This window comes from Felis catus, chromosome A3, assembly GCF_018350175.1.
Source record: "Felis catus isolate Fca126 chromosome A3, F.catus_Fca126_mat1.0, whole genome shotgun sequence".
Lineage (NCBI taxonomy): Eukaryota > Metazoa > Chordata > Mammalia > Carnivora > Felidae > Felis > Felis catus.
In genome coordinates, this window is record NC_058370.1 from 98,079,270 (window position 1) to 98,096,980 (window position 17,711).

A 17,711-nucleotide genomic window follows, 5' to 3' on the forward strand; every position below is an offset into this window, starting at 1 on the left:
AGAGACATAGAGCACGGGTGGGGAAAGGGGCAGAGAGAGAGGGAGACACAGAATCCGAAGCAGGCTCCAGGCTCCCAGCTGTCAGCACAGAGCCCGACTCGGGGCTCAAACTCACGAACCACGATCATGACCTGAGCCCAAGTCAGACGCTTAACTTACTGAGCCACCCAGGTGCCCCTAAAAAGTTATTTTTAATTCTGATTTGCAAGGCTGCTTTAGGCATGCTAGTATGGTGGGGCGTTTCATTACCCTGTAGTTTTATTTTGCATCATGTAAAGAAACGGTATAAATTAAAACGGTGAATACATTTCTCTCATTCTCTGGACAATATTCAACAGTTGGTGGCATAGCAGACTAATACACGATTTTTATTTGAAATGTTAGTGAGATATTTGTAAATCCAATTGCTCTTTTTAGACATAATAGAAAGATATCCATGTACATTTTGCCAACTTCTTCCCTGTGGTAACATTTGCAAAAGTATAAGACACACAAACAGTGTATTGACAGTAATATAATGTACTGATCTCATTTAGACTTCCTCAGCTCCAGTTGTCCTCATGTGTGTGTATATTTAGTTGTGTACAATTTATCACCTGGGTAGTAGGTCCAAGTATCCACCACCGTAGTGAACATGCTGAACAGTTGTGCCAATCCATTTAGAAAACAGGCAAAAAACATGAAGAAAAATTCCACTGAAGAAATATGGCAAGTGAGTGGATGGGAAGATTTTTAGCATTATTAGCCATAGGAAAATTCAAATTAAAATAACAATGAGGTTTTTCTATACATCTATCTAAGCAACTGAAATAAAAAAGAGTGAAAACGTTAATGCCGGTAAGGATGAAGAGAAACTTAATCTCTTATGCATTGTTAGTAGAAATGTAAAGTAGTACAGCATTTTTGAAAAATTTGGACAATTTCTTATAAAATTAAATATGTCCTTACTCTATAAGCCAGCAATTGTACTTTCTGGGTTTAAATCCCAAATAAATGAAAATTTGTGTTCATGCAAAAAGCTAAGGGGCGCCTGGGTGGCGCAGTCGGTTAAGCGTCCGACTTCAGCCAGGTCACGATCTCGCGGTCCGTGAGTTCGAGCCCCGCATCGGGCTCTGGGCTGATGGCTCGGAGCCTGGAGCCTGCTTCTGATTCTGTGTCTCCCTCTCTCTCTGCCCCTCCCCCGTTCATGCTCTCTCTCTCTGTGTCCCAAAAATAAATAAAAGTTGAAAAAAAATTTTAAAAAAAGCTAAAAATACATGTTCATAGTGGATTTATTTCTAGTAGTTAAAAAGTGGAAACAACCCACATGTTGTCAAACAGGTAAATTGAAGCAAACTGCAAAATAGTCATACTAGAACACTAAACAATAAAAATAATATATGAATAAATGTATGTAAAATTTTTGAAATGATGAAATATTAGAAATGGTGAACATATTACTGGTTGCTAGGATAGGAGCAGAAGGTAGGAGGGATATAGCTGTGGTTTTAAAAGGGTGCAATATAAAGGATTCTTGTGATAATATACTATTTTATATTCTTGTTACACCCTTTTGGTGAAGAATCTGGTGTCTTTTCTAGACGTCGTTAATCTTTGTAATATTTTTAAGAGTAAAGTGGAACTTCCTAGAAAATGGTGGTAAAAGTGCATGCGCGTGCACACACACACACAGTGGAACAACACTGTGCCACATGTATGTGTGTGCACGTGTATATGCACAGTGACATAACGCTATATATGTATTTAGAGAGATCCTTCATGGTTTCATATTAGGCTTGAGGTAAAGAAGTAAATAGGAAAACATAAGCAGCAGGCTACTAAGAATAGCCTTATTTTCATCATAATAATTTGATTGCTCAGAAAAGATGTTATTTAAAAACAATGAAGCTTATTTATCACAAAAAAATAACACACCTGATTATAGACAATATTTCTAAATTTATTCAATTAGTAGTTTTTAACAAGAAACAGTTGTCAGCAACATTTTCCAAGGATAACAATTCTCAGGCCGTAAGACCTATGTAAGCAGACAAATGTTCCTTCCCCACCAGTAACCATCATTCTGCTCTATGTTCAACCAGTATTTTCTCTTTTGGTGATTTCAGCAATTTGATGATGATATATCTTGGTGGTTTTTCTTTATTGTTTTGTTTTGTTTGTTTTTTCCTGCTTAGTGTTGATGGAACTCTCTTGATCTGTAGGTTTATAATTTTTATCAAATTTGAAAATACTCTAGCCATTTTTCCTTCAAATAATTGTTCTGACCTCTCCTTTCTTTTCTTATGGGATTCAGTGTATGTTAGGTTGCCAGATTATGTCTCCTAGCTCACTGGTTCCCAGTTCATTTATTCTCCTAATATCTCTCCCTCAGTTTTTCTTTCATTTAGTTTCTCTTTCTGTGGTTTCAGGTTCACCACTTTTTTTTCTTTTTTTTTCTTTTTTATCTAGAGGTTTAGCCTTTTCATAGTTTTTTTTTTTTTTAATTTTGGACACTTCTTTTCATATCTACTAGTTAAATTTACATCTTTTCATATCTCCCATTTCACTCCTCCTTGTTATACCCTTTTTCTCTTTTTTTGTAACAGAAAAGTGTTCATTCTGTGATTAAATATATTAATAATTACAAAAAGAAAAGTCAATAGAATTAAAAATTAAGTTCATAGATTTTACAGGGATAATTTTTTTGTAAACACACAACAAAATTCCTCCCACTTACCGTTGAGGAATTAGTTACTTGAAGAGATAGTATACAGTTTCTCACCAAATTGACTTGAAAGAAATACTTCTAAAAGTTTGATAAAAATCCAATGTTGGTGAGCATGTAGATAAAGAAGACTCTGTCTTTCTGGGAGTGAAAATTGACTTCTTTGGAAGAAATTGTATAGTATATGACATTTGTCCCAGCAATTTTACTCTCAAGTAATACATATTGTAACATATGTGTATAAAATATAAGTTCAAACATGATCATTGAAGCATTTTTAAATAAAAGATTAATGATTATAAATATTAACTACACACACATACATTATTCTCCTAGTTGAAAAATAACATGTATGTGAGATAGAGAAAAGGCAGAAAGAAAGGGAGAAAAAACAAAAACAACTATGGCAGATTATTCTGTGGTGTGGTCTTAGAGTTTAGAGAAAGAGATGGCCCATTTTTGATTTGTATCATGCATTTTTAATTTGTATTGGGCTTTACAAGTCTCTACAAGACTTTGCGATTTTTATACTTCTTATAACAAGTTGATGTTTAGGAATTGTTGATTTTGTTTCTCCTCTGGAATTCAGATATCTTATACTTTTTCTTCTTTTCTCCATCTTAGATTTGAGGACATTATGGTTCTTGTTTTCTTTCGGTTCCTTTCCTGAGATTAAGTTTTTCCCCTCTCCATGAACATTACCCTGTTCTTTTAATTTAGGCTTCACTCGTCAAGCAGAATATTGTACATGAGCTTGACTTAATAGTCTTGTTAGCTTATCCTTGACTTAGAGGAAAGACCCCTGGATGATGAGCTATGAAATCAGCCAGATAAATACAGGATGACATTTGAATAATGTTTCTTGAATAACTCTTTAATATGAAATGCTGAGAAGATTAAGAACATTGATCCCACACTATCCAGGTCAGTTGCCAAGCCCCAAACCACATATACAAATTTTGTATGTTCTCTAGCACACTATATTTTCCTTCCAAAAAATAATAAAAATAAAATTACAGTTCAATCAGTATAAGCATCAGCACATTTTGGGGGCTGTTTGATTATAGGACTATATTAGGATGCAAAGGACATTATATAACCTGAAGTGTTTCCAGAACCCTGTGCATCTACACTATATTAGTAAATAATACCACTAAAGATATCACTCCAAAACAATTAAACAGTGTAAATATAATTCCCTTGCATTACATGTGTTGGTCAGGTTTATATATCAGCTTGACCGGGCTAAGGGATGCCTAGATAGCTGTAAAACATTTCAGGTTGTGTCTATAAGGGTGTCTCTGGAAGAGAATAGCATTTGAATTAGAATACTGAGTAAGGATCTGCTCTCACCAATGAGGATGAATATCATCCAACTTACTGAGAACCTGATGAGAACAAAAGGTCAGAGACAGGGTGAATTCTCTTTCTGAGTGGAGTCATCCATCTTCTCTGGCTCTCAAGCATAGGTTCTTCTGGTCCTTGGCTTTTGGATTCACACTAAGATTTAAACCATTGACCTCCCAGAGTCTCAAAATTTAAGGCTTCAACTGAATTATACTACCAGCTTCTCTGGTTTACAGCTTACAGATTGTGGGACTTCTAGGCTTCCAAAATGACATGAGTCAATTCCTATAATCTCTATCTCTCTCTCTCTAACCACCCCCCCCCATCTTTCCCTCTTAGAAAAGTATGCATGTCTTGTTCTTTTCCTCACACCTGGAATCTTAACACTTCTTTTGGGTTTCTAGACTTTACCTAATATAAAAGGCTTGGAGCCTGCTTAAGATTCTATTCCTCCCTCTCCTTCTGCTCCTTCTCAGTTGGCTTGCGTCTTCTCTTTCCCTCTCTCTATCTCTCTCTCAAAAAAATTAAAAATTAAAAAATTTAAAAGTCTATTTTATAAGGCAAAAAACAATATTCAAAAAAATATATAATTTAAATTTTTGCCAGACTGAAAGACCAGGGTAATGATACTACATGAGGTAATCATCATCTCATAGCATTGATTAGCAACTTAATGGCATAGCCAAAATACTACCTAAAAAAGACACATCTAATAGAGGTACAACATTTTCAGACACTGTTTTTCTCTAGAAATGTGCTGTGGATGTGAAGGATCTGCACATATCAATTTATGAATGCATCTTTACAAATTATTCACTTTGTAATACTTTACAAAGTATTAAGCTTTATTTGTGTTTGTGGTGCAAAATAAATAATATATGTGAGGCCCAGGATGTTTATTCAAGGAAAAGTACATATTTTTCTGATGGAAATATGAATTGACTTTGTAATCAGAAAGAGTTGGTTTTGAATTTTGACTTTGTTTCTCAGTAGTCTTGTCCTTTACAAATAGTTTAACTTGATGCCCTGCTTTCTCATCTCTGAAATGGGACTGCTGACACTTTACCATAAGTCTGTTGGATAAAATGCATGAGATAAGGCTTATAAGAATTTTACTTTTGGGGCACTGGGTGGCTCAGTCAGTTAAGCGTCTGACTTTGGCTCAGGTCGTGATCTCACAGCTCATGAGTCTGAGCCCCGGGACAAGCTCTGTGCTAACAGCTCAGTCTGGAGCCTGCTTCGCATTTTGTGTCTCCCTCTCTCTCTGCCCCTCCCTCACTCTTGCTCTGTCTCCCTGTCTCTGTCTCTCTCTTTCTCAAAGAGGAATAAACATTAAAAAAAATTGTTTTAAAGAAATAAATTTACCCTAAAAATTTTTTTAACCTTTATTCCTCTTTGAGAGACAGAAAGAGACAGAACATGAACAGATTAATGAGCCCTGAGATCATGACCTAAGCTGAAGTTGGATGCTTAACCAAATGAGCCACCCAGGCGCCCCTAGAAGAAATTTACTTTGATGTCTATCTGGCCCATTATTTGGTGGATACTAAAAGTTGCTTAGGTAGTATTCATATGAAAAGAGTAACAGAGCTTTGTAGTATTATTTAATGGAAGATAAGAGCTTATAGGTGGGGTTCTAATTTACCCTCTGTAGTAGATACATGATTCTTATATAATTATTTTATCTGACACTGTCTGCATCTACGGTTATATACATCTGTTGGTGCTCAGCACATTCCATCATTTGCTAAATCACATGCTGCATCACATGCTAAATTGATCAATTTTCCCAAATTTATCAAATTTTATTAGATAAAAATATATACATACATATGAGAATGTGAAAAGAAATACCTACATTAACATTACAAATTCTATTAAAAATGCAGATCCATTGGTAGCCCCAAAACTCAGTATAATCAAACAATAAGTAAGAACACCTGTAATCTCATTCTTCATTAATAGAACTACAGCTTTGACTTTTTATATTTTATATTTTTTTCTATTTCGTATTGTTAGTAGATTTGTAGTTTTCCGAATCACACCATGGCACAAAAACAAGGATGAGGAAAACAAGGGTGGTGAAGAGGTTTCAACTACATCATATGAAGTATGTTTGATGGTATGAAACAAGATGATTAAACATGAGAACGGAGGACATGATAGCTGATTACACATTTTTAAAACTTTTTTATTTTGTATATTTCTGAGAGACTGAGACAGAGTGTGACCAGGGGAGGGGCAGAGAGAGAGAAGACGCACACAGAATCTGAAGCAGGATCCAGGTTCTGAGCTCTCAGCACAGAGACCAACGCGGGGCTTGAACTCAGGAGCAGCAAGATCATGACCTGAGCTGAAGTCGCATGCTTAACCAACTGAGCCACCCAGGTGCCCTGCTGATGACACATTTTTAAAGATACAACAGAGAAAAATTATTGAGATTATCCTGTATAGTTATAAAGGTAGAATTAGTATCAACTGCAGGAAGTTTCAGGGAAAATTTGACTAACAGCTAATGAAGGATCCCAGAAGAATGGTTCCTTTTTAGAAATCAAAGCCTGGATGTGTTAAGTAAGATGAGGTAATCACCCATTAGAAAAGTCATAATTAGACTTTCTGCTCTAGGTTCTAAATTGGACTACATAACACCTATAACCCATTCAAATCAAGAAATAAGGTGTAAGCAATTAATTTGAACTCAGACTTCCTCATTCTTTGATTAAATCTTGGGAAGCCTAAAAAGTCTCCCATCTTCTGTACCCATGAATCTGAAGTAATGTAGGATGGGAAGAAGTATTATTAGCTCTCTGGAACCTGCATGCTATATTCAGTTGTCTGCATCCTAAACAAGAGAGATCAAGATACAGAGTTACCTCCCCACTGTCTCTGATGCGCTTTCAACACACTTAGAATTAGTTTTAGGTAGAAAAAAATTTATTGGAATTACTAAAGAGTAAACTTGCTTCCTTTCGGCATTAAAAGACACTGACTTTGTCTTTATCTGTTGTGAAACCTAGACGAATACCTGTGTATCAGATCATTTCTATATATCAGCATTAATCGAGGTGCCATTCATGCTCAGTACAGATAATGCAATTCTAAACTAAAGGGAAATTTATTTTTCTTTTTCTTTTTTTAAGTATAAAAGCTTAGGAAAATAATAGGAAGTTAATGATTTTGGAGTAAATTATTACTAAAAATCAGTGTTTCTCATTTCCTATGATTGTAAACATCATATGATTTTCTTAGGCAAAAAGGTTTGAGTGTGTATGTGAATATTTTTTATTCTTTTTGAATACTATTTCCATACTTCTGTAGCTACCTGAATATTTAAAACATATCAACCCTTGACTTACTTTTAAATATAAAAAATTATTTACTGTACTGAATTCATAAAAAGTGATTTTTGTTTTTGCAGAGGAGAAAATTGATTCCATATATTGAAAGAGGAGTCAGTATTTACTACTACTTATGTAACAAATTGATTTTCAAAAAGAAAGGCAAACAGTTTAAATTATTATCCTTCCATCAGTGTTGATTGTTGTATCATCAGACCGAATACATCTTGAGGACAATAAGATAAATATTCCTAAATAAATGATTCATAATTATTTTATTATAGTGGGTGATACTGTTAAACTAATTATTATAGTAAAGTGGTAAGTTTTCAAAACATAGCAATAACAAAAAATTAATATGAATGTAATACATGCATATGCTTATAAACTGTCAACTCTAAAATTATCATAAAATATTTTAATATTTAAAACTTTGAAGACTATTATAAACATTTATCTAAAAGATGTTTCTCTACTTCTTCTTTGAGTTTTTGCATTTTTTTTTCTCCCCCCCCCCCCCCCCCGGGCAGTTTCAGGTGAGTGTCCTCCAGTAAACAGATGCCAAAACCAGTAATCTACCTGAGACACTTTATTTCTTTTTGGATCATTAAAGATATAAATACAGGAAAATTTAAGTGCCATAAAAGCATTTTTCTATAAAATTAATGTAGTGGAAACATAACTGTAATTTACCAGTCTTGTGAATTACTAGTAGACAAGTTAGTTACCTTAATCTGCACAGGTTTGAGAATATACATCTATAATGAGAGTTTTGGTGCCTTCTTTGCATGTTTGTTGAAAGGGTTAATGATAAGATATACTCCAAAACACTGATTATAATTTTGTGATTCACCTATTTCTAACATAATACCTTGTTTTGAAATAGAAAATAAAATATCGCTGCAAAAATACAACGAAGTTACACATGATTAAGCCTCTGCTTTGCCAGGATTGTAATAAGGTTGTCCACCTTTATGCACCAAAGCATGGGATGCATTGCACAGGCAGAGAAACTGAATTTGGTCCCTATGCAGAAAAATTTTCCAAGAAAAAGAGGTCTCTTATGACATGATAAATTTTCATGAGGGGTGAATAATTTATTTCCTTGAAGCTTGAATTTTTCAGCATCTATTTACAAGTAGAAAAACATGTCAATTATTTTAACAGAGTTTAAATCAAAGAATTTTTAATCAAGTATTAAGAAACTGATCAAGAAACAAACAAACACATAGTGACAGAAATATCTCATAGGTAATACCCTCAAAAAAAAGTTACATCCCTAGAGCAGTGGGAACAAAGTAAGGAGGTCAAGCTACTGAAATATTAGGCTTTCAAGGGAGGGGTGTAGTGTTACCAATGACAAAGAGCTCCTACTTGGGTGCCTTAGCCAGTAGATGAGCCTGTCTTTTTCTTTTGAGTAAATGGTTTTTATTACTAGCAGCAAAAATAAGGATACAGGGAGATAGCTGTCAAAGCACTGTTCCCTATGGGGCTAGTATAGGAGCTTTTATTTAGTATGCCTGCGGGACAGGGGCAAAAAGCTTGCATATGCACTAGGAAATTTATACATATTCTATTATTTAGGTATCTAGGTTAAATGCTCATGCTTAGCATGTCAGCATGCTGTGTTCAAAAAAATGGCAGAAAATCCTTCTCATAGGAGGAGATCTTAATTTTATGAATTCAGAGGGCTTCCAAATGGGTCCTCAGCTCTAAACCGGCTCAAACTGGCTCATGTAAGGGGCTCTTGGGCCAAACACCTAACAAGGGGCTATCAGTTGAAAAACCTGTCTGGGTGTCTCCTTTGTGGGAACTGCTGATCCTGCAAAACAAAACACATTGCTTTCCTGCTTTTGTCCCTCCCCCTTCTTTTCTGCTGATAGCCCTCTGATTTGAGTTACTTCCTGTTGCATCCTAGCTAACAGCCATACTGTTTTTGTGCATTTTGGAAATATTGCAAACAGGAATCATCAGTTGAAGGCATGGGAACAAACTGCCATTGCAGAGTAAAAAAAAAAAAAAAAAAAAAAAGCATCACTGGGGATAAACTGGCAGGAACCAGCAGACAGAAAGGAGCATGTGACTTCTCCTTTCTCCGTCTTCTCTTCTCCTCTGCTGCCTTCTAAAGACAGTCTAACTGGGATTCACTAGCAAAGAAGTAGTGTAATTTGTAAAGTTTCTGTCCCATGCAAGTTTATAATTGTGAGTTTGAATTTGAGACATGATAGTATAACAGAAAGCACATGGTTGATGAGAGATCACAGAAATGTGCTAAAACATGATTCTCAACTTTCTCCATGATTGCAGCCTTTGGGAGTCTTGTGAAAATACAGATCCCATGTTCCAGCTCCCAGGGTTTCTGATTTAGTCTGATTAGCTTGGGCATCTGCACGTTAACTGGTATTTCAGGTGATTCTAGTTTAGATGCACTTTGAGAAGGAGTTGGCATTTCAGAGGAAATTCAAGACTGGATGGTGGCATGAGGTAAACCATTTCACACTTGATTTTTTTTTTTTTATCATTCTAACTGTAAAGACAGAGGTTAAGCAATCCAAGTTTTATTGGTTGCCCTCAACGTATAAATCGATCTTAAGTGAAATATTAATGTTGTACCTTGGTTGTTTGTGGTACGATGTGTATTTTAAAGTCACGGGCAGTTTTGAAGGCACAGACTCTTATCAACAGTGTTGAAATTTTAGTGGTAGCTTATGGCACTTATTCAGATTGCATTTGCGTCATACAGACGTGTCTCAGTTCTTAGTTACATGTAGGGATGAGGAATGTTTAAATTAGGCTCAGGGTTTTGTTTTTTTTTTTACCTTCCATTTTCCCTTGGCCTATAGAAGGAGGGAAGGGAGGTCCCTAAATGGAGGACAAACCCCACAAATTCATAATTTCTCTAATTATTAGAGGTTAACAGAGAGAGAGAAAAGGAGCTCATTTGGCAGCGTTTGAGCCTTCAGCCGACTCCAAGTACAGGGATTCTGTCAGAAGCCCCGGTAGCTTCTGCAGGGTTTTGTATTGGTAGGGAGCCCAAAGAAAGCTGTATAGATGTTGCTGGAGGCTTTTCTCATCACATGCTAGACATCTCTGAACATTACTTAAATATCTAATTAAGTCACGGTGTTCGAATTCATAAACATCACCCTCCTAAGAATGTTTCCAGTTCATTTTAATATTATAAGGTTTCCCTTAGATGTTTTGTTTACTTTCTAAATTAATCTATGTTCTTCTCCAGCAACTACAAACCCAAGAGGATTTTTTCCTCTGGTCCAGGTTTATTTAATCCTTGAGATCTTACTTGTTTTCCGGTGAACGACACCTATACTTCTTAGTGTTCTTAGTGTGAGATACTTAGTGGGAGATACTGTTCCTAGTGTGAGATAAAGACCAAGAAAATACCATGTTTTAAGCTGTGGGGTAGGATGGAGCTTGGAATCACCACAGTGACATCAAAGTTGCTTAAAGAATCCATCTTTTCCTGATGGGCAGTCATTATGTAGCAATGTCTTTGTGTCAAGTGTGAGGAGTGATCAAATATGCTTTTAAAAAAACAGCCTATGTAGCCTGTGTGTTTTTCTTCAAGAGCAGGAAGATTACTCTTCATTATTAAGAGGAATCTAATATGAAGGAGGGGCACCTGTGTGGCTCAGTCAGTTAAGCGTCTGACTTCGGCTCAGGTCATGATCTCGCAGCTCATGAGTTTGAGCCCGACATTGGGCTCTGTGCTGACAGCTCAGAGCTTGGAGTCTGCTTCAGATTCTGTGTCTCCAGTTCTCTGTGCCCTCCCCCACTCGTGCTCTGTCTCTCTCACTCTCTCTCAAAAATAAATAAACATTAAAAAACAGAATATGAAGGAGAAGTGCAGATGTTAAAAATAACAAGCATTTAAGTAAATGCCATTTATAAGTGGAATAGAGTCAATGGCATATTTTAGAAAGAACATGGACTAGTAATTTGGACACAAATGTTTAAATCTCAGCTCTGCGAACATGGAAAGTTATGTAAAGGCTCATTGTATGTGTAATTTTTTCTAAGTTTACTCATTTATTTTGAGAGACAGCATGAGCAAGAGGAGGGGGTGAGCAGAGAGAGAGGGAAAGAGAGAGAATCTCAAGCAGGCCCCACACTGCCAGCAAGGAGCACAGTGTGGGGCTTGAACCCACAAATCGTGAGATTATGATCTGAGCTGAAACCACCAGTCCGATGCTTAACTGACTGCACCACCAAGGCACCCAAAGCTCATTGTATTTGAACGTACATGAGGCTGTGGGTGTAAGGTACAGGTTGTCATCTCTTGTAAATATTAAGTGCTCAGAAATGCTGACCATAGTTGCAATGTTGATGAAGACGATGATGACATAAAGATCAAGAATTGGAGAGAGACCATCAAATTATTCCTAAACTATTCTGTCCTCAAAATTCAGACTGGTATGATCTAACATTTGATATCAAAGTTCCACTTTGAATTGTGAACTCTATTTTAGTACTGCCATTGTATGCTCCCTTGCCATTCTTGTTTATCACATAAAATTAAGTGCTTTCTGCAATCTGTCTTTTCTTGAACTTTCGTTTTTATCATTGTTTAAGCTTTCTTTTACTATCCTCATAATATTCCCTCTAATACTTCATGTACCTTCTGGAATGATTACATCATAGATAACAAACCCAACCCATATCCTCAGTCTTTTTAAGAATGCTTGCTCAATTTCTTCGTACCTCCAAATTATATAAAACCTAGTTTGTCCTTAAATAACTAGAAAAAAAATATATTAACCAGTAATATTTTTTAAAGTACAAAAGAAGAGGTAGAATTGAACATTGTTTCTTTATATAGAAGACTAAAAATTCTCTAGTAAGTGATTTGAGCTATGTATCATATGTGATGTTTTAAAATATCTCAGCAACACAGAGTGACTCTGTTACTGAAAAGATTATTTAGAGAGCATACGAAGATTGGCAAAGGTTTAGAAAAATTATTCTGTGAAATTAAAGGGGGCATTGACTTAGAAATAAAGGGAGAATCAATATATTGAGCAAATTACTGAGAGTCGTATACATAAATTTGTTGGTAAACAAAGCCTTCCAGCACAGGAGACATTTCTGATGATCTCCAGGTTTGTAATCACCAATTTCCCTGAGATTCCACTCCTTAAAGGTGTGATTTCTTTATCACATTTTCTTGTAGATGAATGGAAATATTATAGGCAAAATGTGGTGGAGCCTTTCTAGAAATAAAAAAAAAAGAAGAAGAAAACAAATCTGTTGATTAGTAAGAGGATTAGCTTATCTACAATCATGGGATAGATAACTCAGATGGGGATACATCACATCAGGCCTAGAAATCCAAAAGAAGTGTTAAGATTCCAAGAACCAGGAAAAGAACAAGAAATGCATACTTTTCTATTAGAAACATAATAATGAAAAAGTTATGATAGTCTTCATTTCAACAAATCATTTCATAGGAAAATATTATTTGAATTATCTTTGATTTAGAATTCTGTTGATGCTTATTGGCAATATAGCTTAGCAGTTAGCTGTCACTTGGGATCCCTGGTATATAAAATGGGACCTATATGTTCTGAGGTCATTGGGGTAAAAGTATAGCATTACCTGAACAAATCAGCTAGAAATATGTCCTAAGCCAAATGATAATTAAGTCCTACTTAGAATGTAGAAAAGTATCCCTTTATCCCCTAAACCATACATTTAAAGGGATTAGTATGTTGGCACCTTTTGTGTAGTTAGCTTGAATGATATTTATACAGAGGGGTAATTCCTTTAAATGAACATTGTACAAAATGATCTCACATTTAAAAGGTGACAGCAATTTCATGGAAAATTGCTTTCTAAAATACACAGAGAGCCAACAATAATATATTACAAGTGCACAAATTACCTGAGTTGTCTCCAGTTGCCTTTTAGATACATTTAAAAATAGGCATTTGTTTGTTTGCAATATTAAATGTTCCACTAAATTAGCTGACACCTAAACGAATATCATCTTCAGTTCACAGTGGATTCCAGAAGCACTGATAGGAATTTTGGAGATTATTTCCAATTACCAGATGAGAAAAGGAGAAAAAAATGCTGAAAAAAAATTTTTTTTTCTCAAGAATCAAATTGAAGTTAAAAAAAAGTGATCTTCGTTAAGCATATTATTTGGGAAGTCTGACTTTGGAGCTTTTCATTATTTCTTCCAGTTCCTATCATATGTATAGGGAAAATTAGGTTCCCAGGTCTGAAATAACAAATAAAATCTGTCATATCTGTGGGAGCTCAAGCATGCTGATACTTAATGTAGAAGAAGGTGGTTGTCTGAGAATAAGGTATTTAAAAAGCTATTCATCTATTCACACTCTCAGACTGAGGGACCCAGAATGAGAAGGAAAAGCCAATGCTTTGCTCCTAATAAATATAAACATTGGTTTTCCTAAGAGGATTCTGTCTTTGTAACATGGACTTAGGATAAGGAGTTATACTCCCATAAGAATCCCCTGAGAGAATCCAACCCAGTAAAGACACATGCTTCTTCTAAGATGTAAAATGCTTAGCTGTGGACTGCCATATAGTATTGGTATGGAAGTAAATTGTTAGTAACTTTCAGGATATTGCATTGCCAATTTACATCAAAGCTATAAAGGAGTGTGTTCAACCACAATTTTAGATGTTTTTAAAAAGTCTTAAACCTTGTCTTTGGCTCAAAGATACCACTTTAGGGAATTTATCCAAAAAGATTAATAGTAGACTTTTTACAAATTCATGCAGAAGGATATTTACTGCAATATACTTTATATGAGCAAAATAGGACCAACCAAAATGATCAATTAATGATGATTTGCTAAATATATTATCATATATCCATAAAACTAATTTTATTAAATTAAGAATTCTAGTATAGATATACAATTATAGACACATAAAGTTCTTTCAGTATATTCTTGGTTGAAGGAAGCAGTTCAAAAAACAATATGTGTAATATAACCACATTTCATAAAAATAGTTGTAGATAAAAAGCTGTGAAATTAACAGCAAGGAAAATACTGGTGTTAAATCTGGATTTTGAGACTGAGGACAGTAAGTATTTACATTGTTTCCACTATCTAGTTTGATTGCAGTAAAATAATATCACTTGCAAAATAAACAAAATAATGTTTGGACAGAAGAGATATATCAAGTCCATTTAAGCAACGTTAAAAGTAAATAGTATCAGAATAAAAAAGAACAAGAGTGTTGAAAACAAAAAACAACATCTTCATCTCTCACTTAAAAGAAAGAAAACATAGTTAACAAAGGACAGAACATGAAGCAAATACGTTGGGATTGCTGCAGCTGGGGAATGGAGTAGAGAGTGGCTTTGTAAGGGAGTAGACATATGTTTGGAGGAGGAATAGAAACACTCGTGAAGGCCACATTCCCAAGGCACAGCCTACTAAAAAAGCTGAGATATGATTGGAAGATTATAGAATACACCCCTTTCCTCACAAGCACCAACCAGGCTCCAGAATAAGAACAGTCTATTATGGTTGAAAGTGCCAGAAGATGCAGATTCACTCAGGGCACTTATAGAAGCCCTGAGTCAAGAAGAGAGATGAAAACAAGGACACCTGAGGAATTTGAAATCTTTGTTACCAGTAGCTATAACAAACATTAAACACAGTCCAACTCCTAGCCATGTTCATACAAATTCTCATATTAAAGGCCTATTTAATGTGTTTGGCTGATACAGCATGTCTGTCTGACTTTCAACAAAAAATTAGAAGACATGGGGCACCTAGCTGGCTCACTCAGTAGAGCATGCACTCTTGATCTTGGAGCTGTAAGTTTAAACCCCCATTGGGTGTAGAGATGACTTAAAAATAAAATCTTAAAAACAAAAAAAAATCAAAGCATGAAAAAAGGCCAGAATAAAGAAAGTCTGAAGAGACATCTACCAGAACCAGACTTAAATATGATCCAGTTGTTGGATTTCTCAGCCATGAGCCCATGTTAAGGGCTCTATTGTCAAAAGTAGACAAAATGCAAAACTAGATGAGTAATGTCAGCAGAGATAAGGAAATTATGAGAAAGAATCAAAGGCAAGGCTAGAAAACTGCTTTTAGAACTGAAAAATGAACAACCCAATTAAAAAGTTGGTTAAGATATCCAAACAAACATCTTACCAAAGAAGATACACAAGTGGGGAATAAGCATTGAAAAGAATGTTGACATCATTTTTCATAAGAGAAATTAAATACAAATTAAAACAGCAATGAACTATAATAATGCATCTGTAAGAGGGCCTAAAAGTAAATAAATTAATAAAACTGACAATACCTATTGCTGTTAAGGATGCAAAGCAGTAGGAAATCTCATTCATTCCTCATACTATGAAAAATGGTATAGCCACTTTGGAAGATAGTATGGCAGTTACCTATAAAACTAAATATAGTCTTCCTATACAGTCTAGTAATCATATTCCAAAGACATTTATGTAAGTAATTTGAAATTTTATGTACACACAAAAACCTAAATACAAGTAATGTTTGTAACAGCTTTATTCATCATTGCCCTAAAATAGAAGAAACTGAGATATCCTTCAATAAGTAAATGGATAAGTTGTGGTACATGCATGCATACAACAGAGTATTGTTCATTGATACATGAATGAACTATTCACACAAAAAATGGGTGAATTTGAAATGCATATTCAAAGTGAAACAAACGAAATGTAAAATGCTACAATCTGTATGATTCCATTTACGTGACAGTACGGAAAAGGAGAAGAAGAAGAAGAAGAAAGGAGGAGGAGGAGGAGGAGGAGGAGGAGGAGGGGAGGAGGAGAGGAGGGGGAGGAGGGGAGGAGGAGGAGGAGGTAGGGGGAGGTGGAGAGAGAGGGGGAGGAGGAGGAGGAAATCTCAATGTTTGCCAAAGTTTGGGAAGGGGAAGAAGGCTAAATAGGTAACAAGTACTTTTTAGAAGATATTTTACTAACTCCCTTTACTAACTGTAGGTTAGTAAACACACATATATATCCAGACTGTCCACTGATAAAGCCTGGAAGCAAAGGCATCCCAGTACCAATGAAAAGATCCAACACCCAAGACTTGTTTTCTAATTCCATTCTCTGGTAAAAGGAATAAGATCTTGGAGAAATGGCTAATTCTGTGGTAGGGGCAAGAAATATAAAAGATTAGCCTGGAACCACTTCTAGTTCTAAACATTAAGCGCTCAAACAAACAAAAACAGAAACAAGCCATTAGAACAATAAAGTAAATAATATACAAACAACAAGAAAATGTAATATTGGACTGTAACTCAAATTATAAAATAAATACCAATGCTTCCATAATAATTTAAATAAATGACAAAATAAATTAAAAAAAATAAATGGTCTGAAGCCATGACTTACAGAGTGCAATATGGAAAGGAAAGAAACATTGTAAAGTCTGGAATAACCTTGCAAACACTGTCTCTGCCACTTGATCAGTATCCACATTAACAATGATGTGTCATGTTAATCACACATAGTGATAACACACATAGTCTTTTACATTTGTGGCCTTTCTCCTAAGAACCATAACTTCAGTCTAATTTTGAGAGAAATGTTTACAAAAAACTACTGAGAGACATTCTACAAAATATCTACCCAGCACCCCTCAAAACTGCCAAGGTCATCACAAAAAATAAAAGTCAGAGAAGTTGTTTTAGTGTAGAGTAACCTAAGAAGACATGATGACCAAATGTAATGTGGTTTTATGGAAGGGATCCCGAAACAGATAAAGAACATTATGGAATAACTAAGGAAATTCTCATGAACTATGATATTTAGATAATATATCAGTATTGTTTAATTGTGACAAATGTATCATATCAATGTAATAGGTCAGTAATAAGGGAACTGGGTATGAGGTGCACTGAAATTCTCTGTACTATTTTTGCAGGTTTTCTGTAAAAGTAAACCTGTCCTTTAAAATGACTATTTTGGGGGCATCTGGTTGGCTTAGTCGGTTAAGTGGCCAACTCTTGATTTTGGCTCAGGTCAGGATCTCATGGTCATGAGATTGAGGCCTGCCTTGGGTCCACTCCATGCTTGGAGCCTCCTTAAAATCCTCTCCCTCCCTCTCCCTCTGCCCCTCCACAGCTGGCTTGAGTTCTCTCTCTGTCAAAACATATGTAAGAGATGAATTACTGGGTTCTACTGAAGCCAAGAAGACTATGCTAACAATATGTTAACTAACTTGAGAATAATAAAAAAAAAAGTCTATTTTAAAAAGGCAAAAAATAATATTCTGAAAAAATTTTTCATGGTACACTCAAATTTCTTTCATTATTTGTTGCTT

General features: G+C 35.3%; 1 protein-coding gene across 4 annotated transcripts in view; it reads left to right on the plus strand.

Moving 5' to 3' along the window:
• LOC101083672 (ADP-ribosylation factor-like protein 5A) overlaps positions 1 to 17,711 on the plus strand; it is a 761,586-nt gene that overhangs the window by 204,770 nt on the left and 539,105 nt on the right. For 2 of the 4 annotated variants that reach the window (XM_045054469.1, XM_045054470.1), the window contains exon 1: positions 9,418 to 9,873. The exons of the other annotated variants lie outside the window; for them this stretch is intronic. The gene's annotated coding sequence lies outside the window, so the exon portion shown is untranslated. Of the gene's footprint in view, positions 1 to 9,417; positions 9,874 to 17,711 lie in introns of those variants that run through there. 4 annotated transcript variants of the gene reach the window in all.